Source organism: Gastrolobium bilobum, unplaced genomic scaffold (genome assembly GCF_033153095.1).
Source record: "Gastrolobium bilobum isolate Gb01-03AN ecotype WA unplaced genomic scaffold, APGP_CSIRO_Gbil_v1 utg2798, whole genome shotgun sequence".
Taxonomy (NCBI): Eukaryota; Viridiplantae; Streptophyta; class Magnoliopsida; order Fabales; family Fabaceae; genus Gastrolobium; species Gastrolobium bilobum.
In genome coordinates this window covers 525,585-535,542 of record NW_026898492.1, presented here as the reverse complement: position 1 = coordinate 535,542, position 9,958 = coordinate 525,585, and the positions used below count along the sequence as shown (strand labels likewise).

The 9,958-nt window shown below is 43.7% G+C and overlaps 1 non-coding gene across 1 annotated transcript; it reads left to right on the top strand.

The window, feature by feature from the left end:
- Nucleotides 1-1,648: 1,648 nt before the first annotated feature.
- Nucleotides 1,649-1,754, top strand: LOC133316785 (small nucleolar RNA R71). Its single transcript, XR_009752251.1, has one exon. It is a non-coding gene; the product is annotated as a small nucleolar RNA R71 (small nucleolar RNA).
- The last annotated feature ends 8,204 nt before the right edge of the window (nt 1,755-9,958 follow it).

Genomic DNA, 9,958 nt, shown 5'->3' with positions numbered 1-9,958 from the left:
ATTCCACTTTTGAGGTACCATCTTCTTTGTAATCATCTGCTTTTTCAAGAACCTCAGCCGCTACATTTTTTTCTTCCTTTACGACTTCAAGACTAAAACAATCATCTTTGTGATAAGACTGTTTTAGAGAATCAAAGACGTGAATAGTAACGGTTTCATCATTCATTCTTAGCTCGAGCTTCCCGTTTTCAACATCAATCAGTGCACGAGATGTAGCTAAGAAAGGTCTACCCAGCAAAAGAGGCATCTCAGCTCCCCCTTCCATGTCCAGCACCACAAAATCAGCAGGGAAGATGAACTTGTCCACCTTCACAAGAACATCTTCAATAATACCATTAGGCTTCCTCACAGACTTATCAGCAAGTTGAAGAGATGCTAAAGTAGGCTTCAACTCGGTGATTCCCAAGGAATTACAAACAGAAAGGGGCATCAAATTAATGCTAGCCCCTAGATCATATAATGCCCTGCCAATTTTAGTGTTTCCAATTTCAATAGGAATATTGAAGCTCCCTGGATCATGACGCTTAGGCGAGAACTTCTTTGTAATAATAGCACTACACTACTCAGTGAGTGTCACCGTTTGGCATTCTTGCAACTTGTGCTTCCTTGACAACAAATCCTTCATGAACTTGGCATAATTTGGCATGCTAGCCAAGGCTTCAGCAAAAGGGATATTTATATGCAACTTCTTGAATATATCAAGAAATCTGCCATACTGTTGCTTCTGAGCATCCTTCTTGAATCTTTCAGGATAAGGTGCCATGGCTCGCACATATTCAGGACTCAGCTCAAACTTCTTCTTTTCAATTGGCTTCTCCACTTCAGCAGGTTTTTCAATTTCTTTTTCTTTTTCGGTTTTTCTGGAACTGCTGCCACTTTACCGCTTCTAGTTGTGACAAACATACAATCCTCCTTGGGATTTGTATCTGTGTTACTAGGGAAAGTGCCTGAAGTTCTATCAGCAACTTGCTTAGCCAGCTGGCCAATTTGATTCTTCAAATTTCTGATAGAAGCACTCATGTTTTTAGTATTGGCCCTAGTCTCTTCCATGAAGGCATTAGAGTGTTGAGCCATTTGTCCAACTAACTTCTCCAAGTCAGAAGGTTCCTTGGTTGGGATTGGTGGAGGCTGCAGATAATTGTTAGAACTATAATCAAAACCACTTCCTTGACCTCTCCTATGAAAATTGCTACTTCCAGAAGGAAAATTCTGATTTCTTGGAGTATTTTGTGGCGGAGGTCTTTGATCATACCAAACGACATTCACTTGTACTTGTTGAGGTGAATCAGAAGGCATCAAAGGACATTCATTAGACTTATGATTGTCTTGGCAATATTCACACACAACAACAGCAGCTTTAGTCTGAACACTAGCAAGCTGCATCTTGTCAAGCCTTGATGTTAAGTTTGCTACCTGCTGAGATAACAAACTGTTTTTAGCCAGCACCGCATCATTACCTTCTAGTTGAAGGATACCACTAGGCTTTGTTGACAACACTTGGTTTTCGTTGGCAGCCATCCTCTCAATCAGGTCAAGAGTCTCGTTTGCTCTCAGAGTTTTAATAGTGCCTCCTGCTGCACCATTCAACACCATCCGAACCTCAGGTTTGCAACCATTGAAGAAGATTCTAACCTGATTACCAGCAGTCAAGTTATACTGAGGACACCTCCTCATTAAATCTTTGAATCGGTTCCATGCTGCACACATTGATTCACCCTGTGACTGAGTGAAATTGGTGATATCATTCACCATCTGGTTGTACCTCTCCATCGAGAAGAACTCATCAAAGAACTTCTGAGACATATCATCCTATGTAGCAATGCTTGCTGCAGGCTGCCTCTCTAACCAACTAAGAGCCTTTCCCTTAAGAGCAAAAGGGAACAGCCTCAACTGGATCGCATCGTTCGACACCTGAGGGTGTTTGGTTGAGTCACAGATCCTCAAGAATCTGTCAACGAATCGGTGAGGATCTTCACTCTCCTCTCCTCCAAACTGAGCTCCCTCCACCAATTGAATATGAGAGGACTTGAGCTCCCAATTGTTGGCAACATTTGGCTGAACAATGCTCGCATTGGGCCTGTTGAATAATGGATTCAGGATAGTATCCATGAGCGGATTGTCCTCTTCATTGTTCCCTACCATAGTGTGTGCTTCTTCAAAAAGAATTTCTGACTCGTCGAATGCAAGCTTCTTCCGAGCAAGTTTTCTGTATCTCTTTTCAGTCTTGGTAATCTCCAAATCAAGTGAAAATTCTGGCTCTTTACCTCGCATACAACTCAAAAAAGAGATTAGTAGCACTGTTCAAATATCAAAAAATAAAAATAAAAAAAATAAAAATAAAATCCAATCTTAAAAATCAAAATTAATTGATATAAGAAACGCCAATCCCCGGCAACAGCGCCAAAAATTTGATGCTCTCCGGCAAGTATACCGATCACACAAGTAATATAGAAAGTGAGTAGAGTATCGTCTCCACAGGGATTGTGATCGTATATCAATTAATTGTTCCTGTCAAGAATGGAAGAGTTCAAATGGTTTTTGACAAATATTGTCAATTTGTGTAAAAATGAGAACTAAAAATAAAGACTTGTTTTTGTAATTTTGTTTATAAGAAATAGAAGAATAAACTGAGAATTGATTTTTGTAAATGTGAGAAAAGCATTGTAGCTAGAATGAACTCACCTTATGATCCCCACTTCTTACTTTGGATTGATTTAAAAATACTTATTTATATAAATTCTCAAATATTTATCTCAATTGGAATCCTAATCCCTTAGTAACCCCTCATGAGAATTAAGCAATGACACGATAATTCAAGCACCTGCAATTAAATATACATCTATTTCTAGCATGCATAATAATTGTTATCTTACCCCCTTTCAGGAAGAAAACCTTCCTATCTAGGGTTCTAACCCTCAACCTATCCTCAACTATCAGATTGATCGATTCTAATAAAGAGAATATAAATAGGCACATGATAGAGATAAAGACAATTCATATAAACGAGTAAAAATAAACCAATCCGTCGTAACAAGGGTTCACATTGGGTTTGTTACCCTAACTACAATAAAAAGTAAACTAGCCAACCATAATCATGGCTAAAAATCCAATATTCAATATTACTTGAGAATGGAAGAATAAAGAAGATCAAGAATTTCTCTCTGGAGCTCTCCTTCTGACGCACGGCGGTCTCCTTAGGTCCAGAATATCTAATTCTGTGCTGAGCATCCTTTTTATAGTCTCCATTTTCATCTTCCAAAACTGCCCTTTTATAAAGTACGGGCTGTGATTTCGCAATCTGGCGCTCTTAGCGTCAATTTCACGCTAAGAGCGTGGCTGCCTCTGAATTCTGACGTCACTAGAGTGGGTTCCACGCTATCAGCGTGGGAGCAAGAATGGTTTCACGCCATCAGCGTGAGTTCCACGCTATGAGTGTGGAGGTCTCTGATTCTTCACGCCATCAGCGTGACATCCACGCTATGAGCGTGGATCTTCATTTTGACAAGTCTCCATTTGGCTCCAGTTTTGTCTGCTTTTCCTACAAAATCAGCATAAAATCAGTTGAACAATCCTGGATTAGGAATTTCAAATTAATAGTAATTCTAGCCCTTTTTCTCCAATATTAATCAAGATTTCTTTCTCATTTTGGCTAAACATCATATATATGCTAGAGGCATATCAGTTTTGTAAAAATTCTCAATTTTCCCCCTCAGTTTTTTAAATTCATAAACAAAGGGAAGATATAAGTAAAATCTTCCCTTTCTTTCACTTCCTTCCTTAGGGAAAATCTCGTCTTTTGACATGAGAGCACCTATAACTAATAAACAAAGTTATTTCTCTCACTTTCATCATCCTTTTCTTTCCATAACCGAAGGCTTTCTTTTTCCCTTAACCAAAAATTCTCTCAATCATTTCTCTACTTTTTTTGCCGGTAAACTCATTTCTCTAATTTTTATCGTGGCTTTGATAAGGTTTTGGATTAAAATAATTCATTGCATCCGTGACCAAGTTTACGGGTGTCCATTACAACCTTTCCGGGATCATTTTTTTTTAATTTCTGTTCCTGGGAACATAAAAAAATAGAAAACTCCTTAGGTAAAATTGATTTATTTTTTTGTTCCCGGGATGAACCGGTTTATATCTAAAGCATGTAACAGGCGATTGGAGGTATTTCAGTTAGATGTTTATTGCAATTTACATACAGGCGATATTTTATGAAATTGATTAAGTAATCAACTTGGCTAAGTATATTGACGTTATAATTGAAAGAAAAAGATATTCCGCATTTTTAATTAAGCGCAGCTTAATATGATAGTATGATAAGATTACCGGGTATACACGGGGTGTTACATTTTATGGTATCAGAGCAATGGTTCAAGGGAAAAGCATGTATGTATTGCAATGATTAGGATCTTTGGTTGTGTCTGTCTTGTGTGTTTGCTCCGTTGGGTTTTGTTATGATGATGCATATGTGATCACACTGTGTGGGCCTGATCAACTCATAAATTGTGTAACTTGTGCAGAGTCATGGTAGGATCCAGGAGAACACGGGAGACTGATGATGGTCAACCCGACCCGGTCCTGGCTGCATTGACTGAGATGCAGGCGGCCCGAAGAGTCGAGCAGGAGGCCATGAGAATGGCAAACCAGGCCATGCTGGACGCCGTCAGAGAGGCGAACAGGAAGGCCACTGAGGATGTGTTGGAGGCCAACCGTTTGGCGAACATGACGATGATGAGAGTCATGTTAGAGGAGTTGAGGGTTGGTCCTGCTATCGGCTAGTTTCCTTCGCCACCACCTCCGCTGCCTCCGCCTCCACCCAGTCTGCAGGACGACAGTCAAAGTCAGATGGGTGATGGAAGTCACCTTACGGGGGCCATGCAGACCGTCCCTATTTTTGTTGAGGATCGAGGTGAGATCGATCGCCGGCTGAATGCTTTTCGTAAGCATAAGCCACCTACCTTTGATGGATCTTATGATCCTGTTGCTGCGGCGCGTTGGCTACAGGCATTGGACAAGATCTTTCGGGTCATGCAGTGTACTGATCCGCAGAAGTTGATGTTCGTTACCTACATGCTAGAGGGCGATGCCCATGAGTGGTGGACGAATATTTCTCATGTCTACGAGATGCAGGGTCATGTGATGACGTGGCCATTCTTCGAGGATTGCTTTCTGGGTCAGTATTTCCCTTACGATGCTCAGGAGAGGAAGCAGGGAGAGTTTGACCGGTTGGTTCAGGGCTCGTTGTCTGTGGACGAGTACCTGGCCAAGTTCAACCAGTTGGTGAAGTTTGCACATTTCAGGATGGCGAGGCCTACTCCTACATTCTTGACTGCTAAGTTCCGCAGAGGACTTAATGAGGATATTGCTGGTTACCTTGCTGGTTCTGCTTCGAGAGACTTTGAGACACTGGTTCAGCAGTGTCGTGATATCGAGGACTTCTACGACTCGAGTAAGGCCAAGAAGGCCAAGGTTGCAGAGGCGACGAAGGTAGTAGCTGGTAGTTCCGCTTCTTGGAGGGACAGGAAGTTTGGGAACAAGGGTAAGGGAAAGCAGATGGCAGCTCGGCAGGCGTCGAATCAGTTCAAGAGGACTTCTGCTCAGGGGAGTGCAGCGAGACCTCCTGCTCCCAGGTGCTCGGGATGCGGGAAGACTCATTTTGGGTCGTGTTCTACCGGTCAGTTGATTTGTTTCCAGTGTGGCAAGGAGGACCACTTCTCTAGGGATTGTCCGTCGTCGACGGCGAGAGCTACTGCAGTGCAGGCAGTGCCACTTCAGATGGTCCTCCTTCCACCTACTTCGGCATCGGCAGTGCCACCGTCCACTAGGCGTGTTTATACCCTGGATCGTCAGCAGTCAGATCGAGCTCCGAACCTTGTCAGAGGTACTGTTACTATTGGTGCATCATCTGTTGATGTCTTGTTTGACTCTGGGACTACGCATTCTTTTGTTGCAACCCCGATTGCTGTGGGGCTTGAGTTACCCATGTCTGTGCTTTCTCCACCGTTGTGGGTGATCACCGCCACCGGAGAAAAGTGTGATTCTACCACTGTACATCGAGATATCGTGTTTCAGTGGGAGGGCCGTGAGTTCTCGGTAGATCTGATAGGATTGCCGATGGCCAACTTGGAGGTTATTCTAGGCATGGATTGGTTGTCCAGAAATTGTGCATTGATTGACTGTTGTGCCAAGCGTGTGGTGATGTCTGCGTGTGATTCCACAGCTAGTTCCTCGCCGTACATTTCCTTGCTGCAGGCTAGGAGAGCCTTGAGAGCTAGGGCGTTTGGATATGTCATGTTGGGAGGTTTGTGAGTGGAACACAGGAGGATATCACTGGCATTCCTGTGGTGAGGGAATTCCTCGAGGTGTTTCCTGAGGAGATTCCTGAGTTTCCGCCACAGAGGGAGATAGAGTTCTCCATTAATCTGTTGCCTGGTGTGGGACCTATTTCTTTAGCTCCATACCGGATGTCGCCACCGGAGTTGGCTGAACTGAAGAAGCATATTGAGGATCTTTTAGCAAGAGATTTCATTCGACCGAATGTGTCTCCTTGGGGAGCACCAGTCATCTTTGTGAAGAAGAAGGACGGGACAATGCGATTGTGCACCGACTACAGGCAGCTGAACAAGGTAACGATCAAGAAAAAGTATCCCTCCCTCGGATTGATGATCTGTTGGATCAGCTCAGGGGTGCTTGCGTGTATTCAAAGATTGATCTCTAGTCCGGATACCATTAGATTCGGGTGAAGCCGGAGGATGTCCTTAAGACCGCATTTCGTTCGAGATACAGTCATTTTGAGTATTTGGTGATTTCGTTTGGACTCACCAATGCACCTGCTGTGTTTATGAATTACATGAACAGGATTTTCCAGCCGTACCTGGATCAGTTTGTGATCGTCCTCATTGACGATATTCTGATTTACTCCAAGATGGAGGAGGAGCATGTGGAGCATCTCAGAATTGTTCTACAAGTGCTGAAGGAGAAGAAGTTGTATGTGAAGCCTTCAAAATGTGAGTTTTGGCTCAAGTTTGTGAAGTTCCTTGGGCATGTTATTTCTGCTGAAGGAGTCGCAGTGGATCCGAACAAGATCGAGGTCGTACTGGATTGGGAGAGGCCCAAGACAGTTACGGAAGTGAGGAGTTTCTTGGGTTTGGCAGGTTACTATTGGAGGTTCATCAAGGGTTTCTCCACGATGGTTCTCCCTTTGACTCGTCTTACCCGGAAGGAGACTCCATTTGTGTGGACTCACGAGTGTGAGGTTTGTTTTCAGGAGTTGAAGGAGAGACTGACTACTGCACCTGTGTTGGTCCTTCCTGATCCTGCGCTTGAGATTGAGCTTTACACCGACGCCTCCGGGAAGGGGCTAGGTTGTGTGTTGATGCAGTTGGGCAAGGTGATTGCCTATGCTTCTAGGCAGTTAAAACCTCATGAGGAGAACTACCCTACTCATGACTTGGAGTTGGCTGCTATTGTGTTTGCTTTCAAGATTTGGAGGCATTATCTTTTTGGTTTGAAGTTTGTGGTGTTCAGTGACCACAAGAGTTTGAAGTATCTTTTCGACCAGAAAGAGCTGAACATGAGGCAGAGGAGATTGATGGAGTTTATAAAGGATTACGACTTTGAGTTGAAGTACCATCCTGGCAAGGCCAATGTGGTAGCTGATGCTTTGAGCCAGAAACCCGGGAGCTCATCCAGTTTGTTACTTGGCAACTTTGATATGGTTGAGAAGTTCTGAAACCTGGCAGTGTCCGCTTCGTGTGGGAGTGCACTTCTTGAGATGGAAGAAGCAGACGTTGTGAATGAGCTGTTAGAAAAGATCAAAGAGGCACAAGTTCAGAGATAATGTCTGGATTATGTGAAGAACAAAGACGGTGTGTCTTGGAATGAAGATGGACTTCTTTTATTTCAGCAGAGGATCGTGGTTCCTCGAGGTCCGTTGACCGTAGAGGTTATGGTAGAGGCCCGTAAGGGCCAATTTTCTATCCACCCTGGTGCTACTAAGATGTATCAAGACCTGAAGAAGAACTTCTGGTGGCCGGGCATGAAGAAAGATGTTGCTGTCTTTGTGTCCAAGTGTTTGGTTTGCCAGAAGGTGAAGATTGAACATCAGAGACCGTCTGGTGAACTTCAACCTCTTGAAGTACCACAGTGGAAGTGGGAAGGTATTTCCATGGACTTCGTGGTGGGATTGACGAAGACTCAGGCGGGTTGTGACTCTATTTGGGTCATTGTGGACAGACTGACGAAGTCTGCCCATTTTCTTCCAGTGAAGGTGAGCTTCACTACAGAGCAGTTGGCCAAGCTTTATGTTCGCGAGATTGTGAGGCTTCACGGGGTGCCCGAGAGTATCATCAGTGATAGGGACCCGAAGTTCACATCTCGGTTCTGGGAGGCGCTGCAGGAGGCTTCTGGTACGCAGTTGAGATTGAGTACCGCCTATCACCCTCAGATTGATGGACAGACTGAGCGGACTATCTAGACCTTGGAGGACATGTTGCGGGTTTGCACGTTGGAGCAGGGCTCGGCATGGGATAGGTACCTTCCGTTGGTTGAATTTTTGTACAACAATAGCTTTCATGCTAGCCTGGGCATGGCGCCCTACGAAGCACTGTATGGCAGGAGGTGTCGGACTCCTACCTGTTGGTTTGAGGTGTGAGACAAGGAGCTTTTTGGCTTGGACTTTGTCTAAGATACCACCCAGCAGATCCCGTTGATCAGAGAAAAGTTGAAGCAGGCGCAGAATCGCCTTAAGAGCTACTATGATGTCAAGCATCGTCCACTGGAGTTCAGTGAGGGTGAGCACGTGTTTGTGAGACTTTCACCTATCACCGGTGTTGGTCGGGCACTCGGAGTGAGAAAGCTGAGCCTGCGATATATTGGGCCATACTAGATTCTTGGTAGAGTAGGACCTGTTGCCTACCGGCTTGCCTTGCCTCCGAACTTGGCCAACATCCACGACGTGTTTCACGTTTCTCAACTTCGGAAGTACATAGCAGATCCTTCGCACGTGGTGCAACCTGATGATTGGAAGTTCGGGAGAACTTAAAGACTCTCGTCGGACCACTCAAGATTCTCGATCATGGCGAGAAGCAACTGAGGAGCAAGATCATTCCGATGGTCAAAGTGCAAAGAACTTCTGAGGAGTGTACTTGGGAGCGTGAGGACGAGCTTCTCCGGCAGTACCCCGAGTTTCGAGACAAGTATGTTTCTGATTTTGAGGACAAAATCCTAAAAAAGTGGGGTGAATGTAAGAACCCGCACGGTTAATTAAGGGAATTAATTAATTATATATGCAAAATTAGGAAATAATTCCATAATTGACCCTAATAATTATTATGAGGCTTAATTAAGTATGATAAGTGATTAAGAATGCTGAAAGTCGCTTTTCGGAAGAAAAGTGCAGATACCGGTTCTGCTAGTCGGTATAAATGCGTACCGAAAAAGTATCCCGGAAAATTATAATAAGTGCATGATAATTCCTAGAATAATATATTTGACTTGTAAAATGAGTCTCAAGTTAAAATAATGAGAACTGGTGCCAGAAACTGATACTGGCTATGAAAAGCGCGTACCAGAAAGGTGCTCCAAAAAATATTATAAAAATATGATAATTCTTGTAAAATTGAGTAGGTTAAGAATCCTGAGTTTGGGATTATAATGCTAAGCGTAGCAATTAAAGTTAATAATGTGTGTTTTATGGTTAAATGGCTATATATACATTTATTATTGGGAACAAAACCCTAGAACCACTACTCCTACGTGACTTATACGGTTGAGTGCACCCTTGCACTGTTTCAATTCTTCCTTCTTCCTCCTTGAGAGCATAGGGGCCATTTCTCCCTTATTTTTCTTTGTTTCATCATCCTAAACACTTGAGTGAGTGTGAGTGTGACTTTGTGAGGGAGAGGAGTACCCCATTGCTGACTTCCAGCCACTGTTTTTAGTGAGGGGTGGGCTG